Source organism: Octopus bimaculoides, chromosome 19 (genome assembly GCF_001194135.2).
Source record: "Octopus bimaculoides isolate UCB-OBI-ISO-001 chromosome 19, ASM119413v2, whole genome shotgun sequence".
NCBI classification, from domain to species: Eukaryota; Metazoa; Mollusca; class Cephalopoda; order Octopoda; family Octopodidae; genus Octopus; species Octopus bimaculoides.
In genome coordinates, this window is record NC_068999.1 from 43,051,497 (window position 1) to 43,069,931 (window position 18,435).

The 18,435-nt window shown below is 37.6% G+C and overlaps 1 long non-coding RNA gene and 1 other non-coding gene across 2 annotated transcripts in view; one reads left to right on the forward strand and one right to left on the reverse strand.

Moving 5' to 3' along the window:
- Positions 1-5,669: 5,669 nt before the first annotated feature.
- Trnam-cau (transfer RNA methionine (anticodon CAU)) lies at positions 5,670-5,754 on the forward strand. Its single transcript is given in 2 exon segments — positions 5,670-5,706; positions 5,719-5,754. It is a non-coding gene; the product is annotated as a tRNA-Met (tRNA).
- A 976-nt stretch (positions 5,755-6,730) lies between these two features.
- Positions 6,731-18,435, reverse strand: part of LOC128250021 (uncharacterized) — a 63,794-nt gene continuing 52,089 nt past the window's right edge. The window contains exons 2-3 of the long non-coding RNA XR_008266138.1: positions 12,161-12,245; positions 6,731-7,120 (exon numbers count right to left, since the gene is read on the reverse strand). This is a non-coding gene — a long non-coding RNA (uncharacterized LOC128250021). The remainder of the gene's footprint in view (positions 7,121-12,160; positions 12,246-18,435) is intronic.

The window sequence follows — 18,435 nt, forward strand, 5'->3', positions numbered from 1 at the left end:
AGAAAGAAAGAAAGAAAGAAAGAAAAAAATGGGGCAGGTAAGAATGGAGCCAATCGGTCGGTCAGAAAGAGCAGAGAAGACAAAACAAAATGCAAATTACGGGTACAGAGCAAAAGAGAAGAAGTCAGGTCAGAGGTCAAAGGAAGCCGAATTTAGAAATAAGGAGGGGGGAGGCAGAGAGGGGGAGGGGGAGGAGGGGAGGAGGAAGAGAATGTACGCCGTACGCGCCAGTCATTTGTGTATTAATAGTTCTCTATACATACATACATACAGTTATATATATACATATATATACACACACACATATATGTATATACACGCATATATATATATATATATATATATATATACACATATATATGCGCACATGCACACACATACGTATATATATATGTATATATATATGCAAACACACACACACACATGTACAAATATACATGTGTATGTGTGTGTGTATGTGGGTGTGCGCGCGCGTTGTTACCTCTGCACCTGTACAGGTGGTTAAGACCGGGAGATGGTAATTAACATGGCTTGTCTTCCATTTTGTTTATTGTTTGTAATTGTTGCTCAAACTATGTTAATTACAACCTTCGGAAGCAAAAATACAAGAAATAAAAAAAGATAAAGAAAAAGAAAACACGCAAAATTATACACACCTGGACATACACAAGCACACACACACACACACACACATACGCTCGCGCACACATTTCCATGTCTGTCCCCACACATACCACACTTATATATGGGTTCACTACAAGACATACCTGGTGCATGGAATCTAAATATGTGTGTGTGTGTGTGTATGAGTGAATGTGTGTGTGTGTGTGTGTGTGAGTGTGTGTGCAAACATAATGAGTTCCGATATACACAGACCCACACATGCACACACAAACACACACACACACACACGCACACACAGACACACGCACACATAGGCGCACACGCACACATACACACAAGCGTATTTCGCCTCCGTATCAGCTAGAGAGAGTTTAGGATGTCACTTAACCGGCTAGAAATAGCAGCCAAATGCCATTTAATTCTCACAGGCACACACACACACACACACACACACACACACACATGCACACACACACGCACACCGTCTTAATAAATGGCAACACATTACATCAGATAATGATGTAACCCTAAATACTAAATAAAAAATGTCGAGATGGACACGGTTGGAATGGAGCTTATTCACATATCTGCTCGGTAAGTGTTGATCTTGCAAGAAATAACTGTAGGTGTAGGAGTGGCTGCGTGGTAAGTAGCTTGCTTACCAACCACATGGTTCCGGGTTCAGTACCACTGCATGGCACCTTGGGCAAGTGTCTTCAACTATAGCCTCGGGCCGACCAAAGCTTGTGAGTGGATTTGGTAGACGGAAACTGAAAGAAACCAGTCGTATATATGTATATATATACGTATGTGTGTATATGTTTTTATGTCTGTGTTTGTCCCACCAGCATCGTTTGACAACCGATGGTGGTGTGTTTACGTCCCCATAACTTAGCGGTTCGGCAAAAGAGACTAGTAGAATAAATACTAGGCCTCCAAAGAATAAGTCCTGGGGTCGATTTGCTCGACTAAAAGGCGGTGCTCCAGCATGGCCGCAGTCAAATGACTGAAACAAGTAAAAGAGTAAGAGAGTAATAAACATGAGTATCTATAATGGAATATTTCAGTTTTGTTTGAATTCCTCTCTTGAGAACGTTAAGAAGATTAATAAAAGGAATTTTAGTTGATTCTAACAGAACAAGCAACGTGAGGTAAGAAGCTTCCTACCCAACCACACAGTCCGGGTTTCAGTCTCGCAACGTGCCACCTTGGGCAAGAGTCTTCTACTATAGACACGGGCCGATCAAAATCTTGTTAGTGGATTTGATAAACGGAAGCAGAAAAAGTCCCGTAGTATGTGTATAAATATGTGTGTGTGTGTGTCCTAATCCATCGAGGGTCCATCCGTGAGCCTTCTCTATTATTCAAAATACAGAGTATCAAGGACTAAACTTTTAATTAGCCCTGATTTTTTCCCCCTCATAGATGCTAACTTCTGATTTGCGAGGGTTTTAGAAAACTATACTTACATGCCCGTTAGTGACCACCTCGTTGATTCGTCAGTGGAACGAAAGGATTTCTTATTGAATTGCATATTGTAGCAATAAACTCAGCACAAAGTCACACTGACATGATAGGATCTCGGGGTCACGTCGACATATTTTCAATTACTTATGACCTTATCTACGTTCTGTATTTACTCAACAATATACATACAAACACACACACACATAGATATATACATATATATATACATATATATATACATATATAGATATATATACATATATATATGTTTATATATACACACACACACTGCAAACAATTGATTCCATATTGGTTACCCTGCATTTCTTATTATAATTTGATATTCATCACACAGTTCTTGTTTACACGGCGTAAAATTACTAGGAAACAACTGAGTGTTGACAGAAATTTGAGCAACGAAGGGGACGTTGAGAGATTCTATTTGTCATTGAAGCATGACAGCTGCGCCCTTCAGTATGTATTAACGCTGTATGAGACCCAGATTAGAACACTGGAGCAACAGTGATCTCAAAAAGCAATTCACTTTCTCGCCAAGGAAAATGTTACTTAACAACAAAACGAACAATAAGGCAGTTAACTGTGAAGTTTCTGGTTGGGTAGTTGTAATAACAACAACAACAACAACGACCAGAAAAGTAAATTTTCTACTCTAGGCACAAGGCCCGAAATTTGGGGGGAGGGGGCAAGTCGATTAGATCGAACCAGTACGCAACTGGTACTTAATTTATCGACCCCGAAAGGATGAAAGGCAAAGTCGACCTCGGTGGAATTTGAACTCATAGCGTAAAGACCCAGAAAAGTAATATTACCATACTAAAGATTTAGTATGGGGTGCCAGCAACTTTCATGATATCTCATTTTGAATGCAATTTTTATCAGCATAACTACAGGTGTACACCAACTAGTTTTGTTTCCTCATAACTTTCTGTAAAATGGATATTTGTATATTAAATTTTCTAGCCCACGAAGTAGGACTGAACCCAGGACCAATGCTTTGGGTCGAAGTAATCGACTTACTCCTTCTCCCAAAATTTTTGGCATTGTACCTTTAGTAGAAAGAATTATTATAGATTTCTCTGAGGCGTCGAGCTAGCAGAACTGTTAGCACGCTGGATGAAATGCTAAGCGAAATTTGACCCGTCGCTACCTTCCGAGTTCAAATTCCGCAGAGGTCGACAAATTAAGTACCAGTGAAACACTGGAGTCGATGTAATTTTGACCAGTCTCCTCCCACCAAATTTGAGGCTTTGTGCCTATAGTAGAAAACATTATTAGACGAGGTCGTTAGCTCGATAGGCTAACTGCTTGGCAGCATTTGGTTCGCCTTTATGTTCTAAGTTCAAATCCTGCTGAGGTCGATGTTGCCTGTCTGTCTATCGGGGTAGATAAATTAGGTACCCGTTGAACACTGGGGTTGATGTAATCGAATATCGACTCACTAAAATTTGAGTCCTTCTACCCCCAATGGAAAGGATTATTAAAGATTTCTGTTCTTAATTAAATTTGGAATTAGCATGATAAGAAAAAGAAAATATTTCGTATAATAAAAATAGATTTGAAAGTAATGGCGGACAAACAGACAGATCGCTAGATAGATAGATAGACACACAGATATAGATAGGGAGCTAAACAGATAGATAGATAGATAGATAGATAGATAGATAGATACGTACCTAGATAAACAGGTAGGTACCTAAATAGATAGATAGGTAAATAGATAGATAGATAGATAGATAGATAGACAAACCGACTCGGGGTCAGACGAACAGACAGACAATCAACGGCAGCTATATTCCCTTTTATATTGTTTTGCGATTGCATGGGTGCAAATACAAAAGCTGGTATGCACTGAATTACGTATTAACTTTTGTATTTGCACAAAGTTAAAAACTGATTTTGCATGTTTGCATGTAAGCATACATACATTAATATGTCTTAGTCGATCACATCCACCTACATACATACATACATACATACATACATACATATATGAGCACGTACATACGTGTATGTTTTAATGTACCTTGTTTTATTTTCCGTGTTATTCCGTTTAACATATTCACAACTGATAGATAGATAGATAGATAGATGGAGAGATAGATAGATAGATGGAGAGATAGATAGATGGAGAGATAGATAGATACGCGCATACATAAATACATACATATTATAAACGCTTGATTGTGGAGGGATACGTGCATGCACGGCCTTCAACGTATGCCTCGGGGAACATGCAGGGAGAGGCCGAAGACAAAAACAAAACAAAAAAAAAACAAAAACGTGGGGTTGGTGGCTAGGACAACGATGGAAGAAACGATAAAGCGAGAGGGTGTCGAACGTTCGAACCGACTTAAGAGTTAACGACGAAGAAAGAGAGAGAGAGAGAGAGAGAGAGAGAGAGGGGGGCGGGTTTTAGGATCATAGTATTAGCAAATAGCACAGTTGTCCTTTCTTCTAAGCTCCAAGGCGAGTAATGAATGATTCATGCCGCTGACTGCTTTGCAAGTATTTTTCAATGGTCTCTCTAAGTCTCTCCCTCTCTCTCTCTCTCCCCGCTTTTTCCTTGCCCAAATGCCATGCCGTATTCTAGAGAAGATGCGCTTAACTGCATGCACTCTTTACCTGCAGGCTATATACATCTTCTCCACAGCGTTATTGTGTCACCAAACTAGATTTTTTTTCGTTGTTGTAGTTGTTGTTTTTGTCAATGATGTATATTAGTAGCTATTGTGTTGTGTCTTCTAAAGGACGAGAAGTTGGAAGAACAAAAGAGGAGGGGCGAGTTTCAAAAAAACAAACAAAAAAAACTTGGGGAATATGAGGAGGAAAAGGACGAGAAGAAGGACCGAGAGGATGAAGAGACAATAGTGACCCCCTAACCCTCAATTATACCCCCCACCCCCACTCTAAAAAAACACACACACAGAAACAAACAGAAACTAATGAAAACAACAGGAGAGAAACGCAAACAAAAATAAAACAAGAACATAAAAAAATACAAACGAATAAGCATAACAACAATTGCGACGTATGGCCGTATGCAAGAGTTAACATAAACACACACACACACACACACACACACACATATATATATATATATAGGTATGCAGTCATTTACAAACACACATTTACAGGCCAACCAAGGAGATTGAGACACAAAGACACACACACACACACACTCACACATCATGAGAACATATATTTACATGCATTATCCCGTTATCAGCCAAGATACATGTGGTGGAATTTAAACATACATGTAAACTATGATTAAATGTGTGTGCGTGTGTGTGTGTGTGTGTGTGTGTGTGTGTGTGTGTGTTTGATTTTTATGTTTGGTTAAAATAGAAACAGTTTTACATTAATCTGATGGCTTACCCTATAATTTTGGAGAGTACGTATTTTGTTATTCTCAAACAAGAATATAAATATTACTGATAGTGACTTCGAAGTTTCGGCCAGTCCAACGAAGGCCGAACTGGCTGAAACGTGGACGTCCCCGCTCAGTAACATTCTTGCTTGAGAATAATAAACGAACAAACATATATGCATAGTTGGCCTCGGTAGCGCAGTAGGCAGCGCGTCAGTCTCATAATCAAAAATGAAATCTGAAGGTCGTGAGTTCGATCCTCACCTGGGGCATATTTCTTTTTAACTGGCGGCGCCCCAGCAGGGCTGCAACCTCAAGACTGAAACATATAAAAGAATATATATATGTACATATATGTATATATATATGTATATATATATATATATATATATATATATATATATATATATATATATATATATATATACGTGTATATATATGTATATATATAACTTGGTATGATAAGTGCAATGCAGGAAGATCTCGGTCCTTAAGTAATTTGTATGATTTACAACCGAAAAATAAATTTGTGGATAAATAGACAGATATAAAGAGAGACAGTCACAGATTGATGAAAAGTAATATTTTATCCACCGTTATGTGTCTGTCTTCTTGGAAGTGTCCCCTTTTTGTACCTGGAACCATAAAACATACCCATGCACACGCATTCATGCTGCATATATATATATATATATATATATATATATATACATATGTGTATGTGTGTGTATACATGTATATATACATTCGTAAACATGAGCGTGTGTGTGTGAGGGAGAGAGCTGTGTGTACATATGCATTTATGTAGGCATTATGCATGTATGTATATATGTATGTATATACGTATGTATTTATTATATATGCATGTATGTATGCATGGCATCTTTACATACAGATGAACAGATTAGTAATCAATTCATTCATATAGTTTGAACACATGCATGCGTATTAAAATATATTTCTCTCACCATATGCGTGTGTATGCGCGCGTATGGGTGTGTGTGTGTGTGTGTGTGTGTGTGTGTGTGTGTGTGTGTGTATACATTAGTGTGTGAATGTATTCCTCTAAATATTTATACGAGCGAGAACAGAAGCCCGCACGCACCAGTGTGTTTACACCATACACAAATGATAGATGACTACCTCGAAATCTCTCAGTACTATTATGGTCTATATATATATATATATATATATGTACAATATTTGATGCTGCGCAAATCTATATAAAACAAACGGCAGCGCTGCCTGGCGGGCAATTTATTCGTTATTCGCTCAGGAAGTCCATCTTGCATGTGCGAGCAGTGTTGTTATGCCTCCAGAATCTACCAAGCTTCGCATCTAATTCCGCCGATACAGCGATATCGTCTGATACACGGGATTACGTAAAGGCTTTCGTGGGATAGGGTCGAGGTGGGGTTGTTTTGGTGGGGGTGGGGGGTTTGTTGTTGTTGTTGAAGTTGTTCGTCGTTTCTTTGTTTTTGTTGTCATTGTTTGCTTGTTAGTTTTTAAGTCCAGCTTTTTTTTTGCTTTTTTCGGATGAGAGGTTTAGCCGAATCTATGTTGGAGAATCTTTTGTTAGTGTATCTGATATCATCAATATCATCATCATCCTGTTCCAGCATGGCCGCAGTCAAATGACTGAAACAAATAAAAAAAGAATAGAAAATAAAATAAAATGCTAATAATATTTAATAATGAAAATACAAGATTTCTAAAACAACGAACGGCTCTAACGGTCCACAAGAGCAAAATAAGAATCAAAATGGTCCATAGATAAAAAGTGGTTGAGAAACGCTAGACTAAGCCGTTCAGGGCGGTGTCCCAGAATGGCTGCAATCCAATGAGTGAAGCGAGTTAAAGGTACAAGATAAACCCATCCTACACTGAAAGACTCGCGCGCACGAGCATAGAGCATTAAAAATATGTTAAAACTGTATTTCAAGAAACAATATTTTATTTCAGTCAAATTACGTGAAACTGTTTATACAACAACACCACAACAATAACAACTATAATAACGAACAATAACAACAAGTTGAAGAATGCGAAATGCAGCACCAAGCAACAACAGATGCATTAAACATCTGTGCAATTTATTGCAGCGATGACATCAAGAGAGAGAGGGAGGCGGGGTGGGTGGGAGAGAAAGGAAGACGAGTGCGAGCGGCGGTTTGGTCAATCTTGAAATGGTTTGGAAGAAAGCCAAAGCCGACTGTTTGAGACTAAACTGATCATGTAGAGAGGAGGATCTACAACGTGAAGCACGACCACGTAGTTTACACTTAACAGATCCATAGTTTCTGTTCGGTAGAATTGTCAAAAGATTCTAATGTTTGTAAAAGCTTATAACATGTAAATACTGTGAATGACAAACTGGAATAACAGAATAGGTTTTAGTTTCACCGACCACCACCACCACCAACAACAACAACAACAACAACAACATTTCGCTTTCACAGCAAGCAAGATTGTTGTTGCTTCATAGGAATTGATCGTGGACTATGGCTTTACTCGACTGGAAGAGTTCCAGGTAAATTACACATCAGAGGTTGTTGTCGCGAACAAGACCACCCTTAAATACCAACATCGACAGCGAAAAAGATAAAAGAAGAGAAAAATGCGAGAGCCGCGATTCAAGGTTACACAGACACAGAGAGACAGAGAGACAGAGAGACAGACAACGTATAGATACGTTTAGTTAGATAGGATATTTGTGGGCCTCTGTACGTGTGTGTATGTGCATGTGTACGTGTGTATGCATATATATATATATATATGTATATGTATGTATGTATATACACATACAAATACATATGTATGGGTACGTGTGCATGTATATATATGTGTGTGTGCGTGTGTGTGCGTGTGTGTGTGTGTGTCTATCTATCTATATATATAAATAGATATATATATATATACACAAACACACACACATATATATAGACATATATATATATATATATATATACACACACATATATATATATACATATATACACACACATATATACATATATATATGTATACATGTATACAAATACATGGATGTGTGCTTTCATATATATATATATATATATATATATATACAAACATATACAAACATTCATACATAGATATACAGAGAGAGAGAGAGAGAGAGAGAGAGAGAGAGAGAGAGAGAGAGAGAGAGAGAGAGAGAGAGAGAGAGAGAGAGAGAGAGAGAAAGAGAGAGAGAGAAAGAGAGAGAGAGAGAGAGAAAGAGAGATAGAGAATCTTTATTTAAAGATATCTGGTGATTCAGATCAACATATCAACATTGGCGAAGAAGACAAATAGTTAAAGTTGTATAAAAAGAAAAAAAAAGAAAAAAAAAGTTCGTAGAGAACCGCTGCTAAGTGTTGGATTCACGCCACGGCTGATGGCCAAGTTAGTTTCAACTTCTTCAACAGATCAACCATAAATGTTGTTTGCAAAATCCGTCACTCTTCTGGAAATATATATCTTTTTATCAATTCACTTCAGAAGTGAATTTTTGATCTGTAAGTTTTTCAAACAAAAAGTCCCCCAGTCCATAATTGCTTCTTTTTGATGCGCTTTGAGCATGTGTCATATGAAAAGATGATTTCGCATGCTACTCTGTCTATTTAACTTAATGAGATAGGCGGGTCTCTTACAACCTCTCCTAGATTCCTTTACATCTAAATTATTTGTTTTAAAATGTATCAAAGATAATTCTGCTGCTCTTCTACTCTGCTGAGTAAGGACGGAATGGATGAATGAGTAAATTACCCAGGCTTTTCGATCTAAGGGTTCTTCAGCTCTTATTTGATCACAAATAAGTGCTACTATGTGCGTCTTTGAAGAAACGATGTGGAAGTACCCCCCCCCACACACACACAGACACACACACACGTATTTGGTGCTAACCAGTCCATTGCTTTGTTGTTGTTTGTGGTGCTTACTTTAAAGTTTATGGTTGCGAAATATGACGTGACTGTAGTGCCGCATTGCTTAAGTACGATTTCTTGGTACAAGAACCAGACAAAACTATGGACGCATGGCATTTCTACCGAAAGATCTCGTAATGAAATATTGGATAGATATGTCTGAGAAAATAAGTGTTATGTCGATGCGATTGTTCACATTTTAACACAATAAAAAGAAAAAATTATAACTAAACTCCCCTTTCAACTACATAAACAGCAAATTAATTAGCGTATCCAGTACGCCATGGTTAAAAGGTAGTAATAGTAGTAGTAGTAGTAGTAGTAGTAGTAGTAGTAGTAGTAGTATAGTGGTAGTTTGGTAGGAACCACTAGTTAATTAACAAACGGTTAGTCATCATAAAACGCCCTTTGATCATCTTTGATCAACTTCCGCTAAGCCAGTCTTGTCATTTGAAACCTTTACACAAGGCAAATGACAAAACCGCCATATTTATTTCTTTAATTGCTCAGCTAGCGAAGTCGACACACTCCGTTACACGATGGCTATCGATTAATTTCATACACTTTTTTTTTTTGGCTCTTTTTTTTTATTATTGGAGAGGATTTGTACGTTTTCTCTCATCGATAACCTTCGCTTCTTTATCTATTCATCTATAGCAATTCTGTTCTTGCTGTTGGTATACGGCGGGGAGAGATTTTAAAACTTTATTTGTATTTTAATTCCAGTATAGTGCAGTTATCAATTTAAATGAGAGAGAGAGAGACCTATGAGAAATATTGTAATCAATATCAATCAGAAAATATCTATATATATATATTTTTTTCATTCTTTTGTTTTTAATTGGTAGACAGAGAAAGAGTGGGGCGGCAGCGATCATAATTCTTTAAAACCCTTTTCTTTTGAAACAGATAACTCAGCTGAAGGTTATTCGGTTAATGTTCACTTTGTATAATACGGTTAGTGCGTAGTGAATGGCGACAGAACGTGGGCGGAGACGTAATTATAGAGAAGAGTTCTGACGAAGGGGAATAACTAGTGTCATAAAAGGGACATACTGGTAGCGAAGTCGGACAAAATGCTTAGCGGCGTTTCTTCCGGTGCTTTACGTTCTCGGTTCAAATTCAACTGAAGTCGACTTTGACGGTCATCCTTTCGGACTATGATTCTCCTCTAAGAATTGCTGGTCTTGTGTCAAATTTAAAGCAGTTATTTAGCCCTAGGTTAGCTCAGACTGAGCAGATCGATAATTAAAAGCATCCTAACCTTGGCTATATGTTTTTTCAGACGTAGCTTACTTCTAACACGAAGTATCTTTTATCATTCAGTAGGATATGATGTGAAGGAAATTTAGCTGTTGTTTCTAGCTATCAAGCAACCGCGTACAGGATCCCATATGAACCCGTGAGAACAAGACGTTATTGTCATTGTTGTTGTTGTAAGGTCAGTCTAGATAGAGCCGACCCATGTTAAGACATTCCACTCATAACCATCCCACCTTATTTAGAGATTATCCAGGACAACGTTATTCCAATGTCTTTCCCTTCTAATGACGGTAAGGTGATAAGTCGGATAAGTTGGCTGCGATTTCTAGTAGATCGAGCAACCACATAAAGACCTCCCACATCATGTGCAGGGAAACTTAGAACTATATTATCCAGCGTGTCATTTTCTAAGAGAGTGCGGTGTGATTTGAGGGAGTCTTTTGCTGCTATTTCTAGCTATTCGAGCGATAACATAGAAGCTCCTTCATTGGTTTCTCAAGCGTTTTCTTTTAACCCCGATCAATCAGCCTTATTGCAATCAGCATTGCAAACCGTGACCACCACGTCTCATTTTTCATTTGTGCGGGAAAAAATTAGGACCATTTTCTAAGAAGGCACAGGGTGATTTGAGGAAAAATTTTGCTGCTGTTTCTACCAGGTCGAGCGCAAACACGTCACAGCTCGTTGGATGGCAGGTCCCCAAGAGACATAATATTCGTTGCCGTTAATATTAATCAATAAGGCCTCTTACGTAAATTTGACTCGAGTAATTCTGCTCATGGTGGAGATTGAAGTTATCCAGCAGAAATCAATAAAACCTGAGGTCAAATGCTAAAATTCAAATTAACACTGGTCAAATCCGGCCAGAGTCTTGTGAGAGTGGCGTCTAATTAAAACGGCTGACACACAGCAAGATACTTAAATCCAGAGTGAATTTCTTCATAACAGCTTTTATTTCCTCACCGTCGACTCACATTTTAGACATGATGGCTCCTTTCTGATGACTAAATATGATGCAGAATGAAATGATACGATGTGACTTTCTGGATTTTAAATTCGGCGTCTGTTTCTTCGGATTTTCATTTTATCGAGAGTTGGTTGAGGGTGTAAGTTTCTAGCAGTCTCCGATATTTATTAGCGATGTTTGTTTAAGAATTTACAGAGGATGAGTAAAAGTTGGTTTGCGTAGAGCGACATATATATATAGATATGTATGTATTTATGTATGTATGTATATATGTATGTGTGTGCGTGCGCGCGCGTACAGTATATGCATTGCTCTAGGACGGCGAGGTTTTGAAATATAACACCCGCGATAGTCGAGGGATTACTGCATATACACAACACACACACACACACACACACACACACACACACACACACACACACACACAAATTGTATAAAGGATCGTGGGTAAGGCCAAAACAATGCGAACTAAATGCAAGGCAAATCACAAGAAAACAAATATATGAATTAATGTAAACTTACCTTGTATTCAATATTTCGGGGTTATGAACCCATTTTCAAGAAATTACCGAATGTTGCCGATGTGCGTGTGTTTACACAATGCTTCCTAGTAATATATATATATATATATATGAGAGAGAGAGAGAGAGAGAGAGAAAGTGATAGAGAGAGAGGGGGAGGCAAAAACAGACAGGCAGACACGGTCTGTCTTTCAAGGAACTTATGGATATTTAAAGAAAATAATTCAGCAAAGATCACTGAACAACTCCACTCATGTTTTCTTCTCATAATGTTAAATCTATCAACCACGACCAAGAAGCAAAACAAAGCAAAACAAAAACAACCCGATATAAAGAATAAAATAAATTAAAACATTTAAAAAAAAAAACAAAGTCATAAACATTGTTGTCATGACAACGGTAACATCCCATGAACGTGTCAATCTTATGATTGGTTTAATTAAATGTCTGCGTCTGTTTCTTTTATTTGATTCTAAAAATAAGGATTTCTAACAAACGCACAAGTCCCTAATTTTTTTAGTTTGCAGATTAGGATAGAGTGGTTGATTATCTCGTCCCCATATCCGGGAAATAGTGTTTTTGAAACAAGTAGGTTCATATACCCCAAGGTATTTTCTCCAATGCTCTAACAACGGATTTTGCCAATTTGCCTTATTCTTATAATGCTAGGATAAGGCGGTGAGTTGCCAGAATCGTTTATAAGCCGGACAAAATGTTTTGCGGCATTTCTTCCGGATTTACATTTCGAGGGAAGGAGTAAGTCGATTACATTGACTTCAATGCTCAACTGGTGTTTATTTTATAGACTCCAAAAGGAAGAAAGGTGATGGCGACCTCGGCGAAATTTGAACTCAGAACGTAAGGACGGACGAAATACTGCTAAGCATTTTGACCGGCGTCTAATGACTTTGCCTTAGTACCAGGCGGTGATACATTGTGTTATTGCTACATAGTCGTTGAACTTACATTAGATTCAACGATCCTTCTGACAGGTCTAGTTTTTAGTTCTGTTGGGTTTCTAGCAAACCTACTAACCAGAGATACCTAGTGGGGGTGCCGGTTTGGTCACCGACGACCCAACCACGCTATAGGTTGTATTGGTTTCCATGTTACCAGTAGCACCAATGAGAGACCTCACAAGTGACCCTGAAATATATTTGCAGTGGGATTGTATCAGTAAACCGATCGTAGTGGTATAACGAAGCCCTTTCACCAAATAGTTGCGAAGGAGACACACGGAAGAAAAAAAAGAGGACAGACAGAAAATGCACATGATGTTAGAATCCGCAACCGATATGCCACGGAAAACTGGTGTGCCACGAGACGATGCTAGGTGTGCCGCAGTGTAACCTGAATATAATTTTTTCCCTTCACGTTTAGCGATATTTTCAGTTTTGGCGTGCCGCCGAATTTTGAAAAGAATATACAGTAATCGCTCGCCATCTCGCGGTTCACTTATCGCGGTTTATCATTTAAACTTACGTCGATTCCTCTGTGGTATTGTTTTGCATTTATAATAAAATAAATATATACAAATTATAAAAATAATAATAAGAATAATAATAATAATATATATATATATATATATATATATATATGGTGGTGCTCCAGCATGACCACAGTCAAATGACTGAAACAAGTAAAAGAAAAGTAAAAGAATATACAGTACAGCCTCTACTTCGCGGATTTTCGTCTATCGCGGGAGGTTTGGGAATGTAACACCCACAATAGTCGAAGGATTACTGTAAGTGTACCATAAGTGCAAAAAGGTTGCGGAGCACTGTGCTAGATTATCAAAACTATGTAGAACCAGAAAGAAATAAACCACCGCCGCTTCTAGATGCTTTTCGTCTGCTGCTCAAATTTTTGTGAGCTTTTTAGTACTACATATCTATACGAGATGCTTTCTCAAAACGAATTCGGAAGTGTTGGAGGCTTTCTACAGTATATCCACATTAAGTTAGATATACAGATAGCTATTAAAAACCATATGAATCCAGGGATTGAAATCTCTCACTCGAAGTTACCCGGTTTAAATTATTCACTCCCTTAAAAGTACAGTTCTCTTCGCTTTGTTTGATTTTTAGAAATTTATCAGAGTAAAACAGTATCATTTAATTAATTAATTTATAAATTTTAATAAATACATAAATATTACATAATTTTAAAATGTTGACGTCAGAAATCCTTACCATTATTATTACATTATTATTATTATCATTATTATCATCATCATCTATGTATTTTTTGTTATTTTCGTATATGGCATCATTCAATGACGTCATTAATCGATTTAGTTAATAAAATTTGTTGTAACCATCATTCATCTCACAGAACAAACAGTCTAACAACCGCGAATCGCAGCGGTGACATACGTAAACTGTTCCCATCTACATTTGTGTGTGTGTGTGTGTGTGCGTGCGTGTGCGCGTCATGTGTCTTTATTGGTAAGTATACATGTGTGTGTATATATATGTGTGTACGTATGCATGTATGTATATATATATATATATATATATATATATATATATATATATATATATATATATATATATATATATATATACAGAGAGAGAGAGAGAGAGACGTATATACACCTATATAAATATATAAACACGTTTGTATACATATGTGCCCATAAATATATATATATATATATATATATATATGCATACATATGTGCGCGCATAGGTTTATATATGTATGTATATATATATATGCATACATTTGTGCACACATGAGTTTTATGCACAATTTTAAGTGTGCATAGTATATATTATATACACACACACACACACGCATATATATATTTAAATCTTACATGTTCACGAAACTTTTATACACACATAAAAGAGGAGAGAAAGAGAGAGGCGAAAGCTAGTAAGAACAGAAACAAAAACAGAAACAAAACAAAAAACAATCCAAAAATCTAACCTCATACACTCGTATATATATGTCCATTAGAAACTATGATGATATATGCTAACAAATATTGCATTAGCCATTCGATAAAATGCATGTATGAAAGAAGGTAATTGGATATCAAAACAATTATGACATACCAGATAAATCATGGAGACATATCTGATCACATGACGTTTGGGAAACGTAGGCGACAAGTCTTTCTGCAATGTGTATATAGTAAGACAGAACAAATGTTGCTAGGAAATCTGTCAGAGAATTGAAGTCTAGTGAATTGTCGAGCTATACGAAAGAGCCTTGCACGTATTGCGAGAATATGGTGTGTGTGGGAATGAGTGACGAAGGGAAAGTGATGTACACACAAACACACAGAGACACATACACACGCATGCACACATACAGACACATATCTATCTATCCATATATATATGTATGTATGTATGTATGTATGTATGTATGCATGCATTTATACACACACATGCATGCATGCATAAATACATACATACATACATACATACGCACATACACACACATAATACATTGTGGTGGCGGGGACACTGCTAAAGAAAGATCCGAACAAGAGGAACTCACAGATAACTTCAGGTCTATCACTCTGTTCAACGCAGACTTGAAGATTTTGGCCAAGGTATTAGCCGAGAGGTTGACCATTGTCATCGAGAAACTGATCGATGTGTGTGATTCAGTGAGATCGATTTGATTTTTCTTTGAGTTATAATATACAGCGAAATGAAGAAATAAACAGTAGGTGTCTGGTTAAGAAGTTCGGTTTAAAAATTCTTGTGGTTCCTGGTTTCGATTCGATCTCAGTGATGGGGAGACAAAGCTTTTTCAACTAGAGTTTGAAAAAGCCTACTTTGTCGAAACTTCGATGTCGGTTTCATCTTAGTAAGTGAATAAATAAATAAATATTCGGTCTATTTCACGGCTTTTAGTTCTTATTCTGTTGATGGTGGTTTTGCTTTGATATATAAATAAGGACGAGGAGACTGAGTGAGGAAGAGGGAGAGAGAGAGCGAGAGAGAGAGAGAGGAGTTAGACACACAGAAAGATACACACATACACACACACACCCACACAAGTGAACGAAGGGATAGATAGAGAGAGAGAGAGAGAGTAAGAGAGAGGGAGTAGGTAGATAGAAAGAGAGATACACAGAGAGAGATAGGTAGGTGGATAGATAGAAAGACAGACAAATAGATAGAGAGATAGAGAGCGAGAGACCGACAGACAAACACACACACACATATATATACACACATAGAACTGAATAAATAGATGAAAAGACAGAAAGACAATTAGATAGAGAGATGCATAGATACAAGTACATACATACATACATACACACACTCACACAGAGATAAATTAGAGATTGATAGATGCATATGCACATACATTTATAGCAGTAAGGATAGACAGATACACAAATACATGCATAGATGCATACACACATAGATGAATATTAGGGATAGATATACATACAGACACGTTCACAAAAGCCTAGATAGACAGACAGACGGACGGACAGTTACATAGATGAATGGAATGAAGTAAGAGATTGGTATTGTATGAGTTTATATATTTCCTTTCTGTACTGGCCGCCTTTGATCTTAAATGTTCTCTACTCTCTCTATCTCTCTCTCTACATTTTATACGTCTATGTTCATCTCTATGCACATGAAACCCTTAACCCCAAACGCATCATTTTCTGGACACAAACATCCTCACCTCTTACCCTTGCGCTATTAGGGTTGCTTTCACTCCTAAGATGGCGAGGTAACACGATCGCTCTTAGAAAGTAAAGCCAGTATTATTACTATTATTACTATTATAACTATTATTATTGTTATTATTATTATTATTATTGTTATTATTATTATCAAGTGTCAGGTTTTTACTTTTGGTTTTCTATTATTACATAATTCCATTCACATCTTAGAATGCTTTGTAGAATGGAATACTGAAATGGCACCAGTACTTCTCTGGTACGTTTGTTTATATCAACCCAGCGAGGATGAAAGGCAAGGTTTGACCTTGGTATGATTTGAACTCAAAACTTAAATGGCTCTGTCTTAAAACACAGCATGCATTTTCGTTTTATCCAGTGCTCAAACGATTCGGCTGGTCAATCCACTGTCTGAAATCGGTGGAGTGTCGACGAACAAAACTTGTTTTGTGGTATCTAGTTAGGTTTTTTTTTTCTATACATAATCAAACAGCCATAACGTAAGTTCAAATCCCGGTAAAATCCACTGTGCCTTTCATCTTTGATAAATCGATGAAATATGTGCATCCAGTTAAGTATTGGAATAGACGTAATCGATTATATCCGACCATAACCAATTTCAGAAACCAATGTATATGTGTGGATGGTAGAATGGTTCGCGCAATGAGATAAATGCATTGCGACATTTAAAAGTTGCAGCCGTTTAACTTCTGAGTTCAAATCCCGACGGGTACCACTAGGAGGTGAGGGTTCGAAAAAACAACTGGATAATTTTCAATCTGGTAGACAAATCGATTAATTAATTTTTTGTAAAATAGAAACTTTTGTCAACAAGTAAAAAATGTTCTATATGACACATTCTACCAGTGTCCGAAGTTTCAAAGTGTTTCGTTAAAAAAAAATTAATTAATCGACTTGGCTATCAGATTGAAAGGATCCAACAACTGCCATATATGGACTGGCAGATGAGATGGCTAAAATCCATTTCCAAAAATGTATGGCATTGTGCTTAATTTAGAAATCGTCATCACTACCACCACCACAACCGCCGCCATCATCATCGTATTCATCATCATCGTCATCATCTCTACCAACATAAGCAACATCGCCATCCTCATCATCATCATCAACCTCATCATTATCACTATTATTATCATCATCATCATCATCGTCATCGTCGTCGTCGGCATTATCATCACCATCAGTTGTAATAGTGGTGGTGGTGGTGTTGGTAGTAGTAGTAGTAGTAGTAGTAGTAGTAATGGCTGCGGGGTGTTGGCGTTTATGTCGGTGGCACCAACGTTGACCGCGGCACCAGCTGTGATGATGGCGTCCCCATTATTATTATCGTTGCTTTGAAGGCGTTGGTGTTTAGTAGATGGTATGGGTGGTAGTGTTTGTGGTGGTGGTGCTACTTCTGGCGATAATCATGAAGATTGACCAAGGAAACGGTTGCCGTCGGTATGGGGAGGAAGTGGTAGTGGCAGAGGTGGTGGTGATGTTGGTCTTGTGGTGGTGATGGTGGTAGTGGTGGTAGTTGCATTGTGGTCTTATGGTGGCGATGGTCTTATGGTCTAGCGGTGATGGTGGTGGTGGTGGTGGTGGTGGTG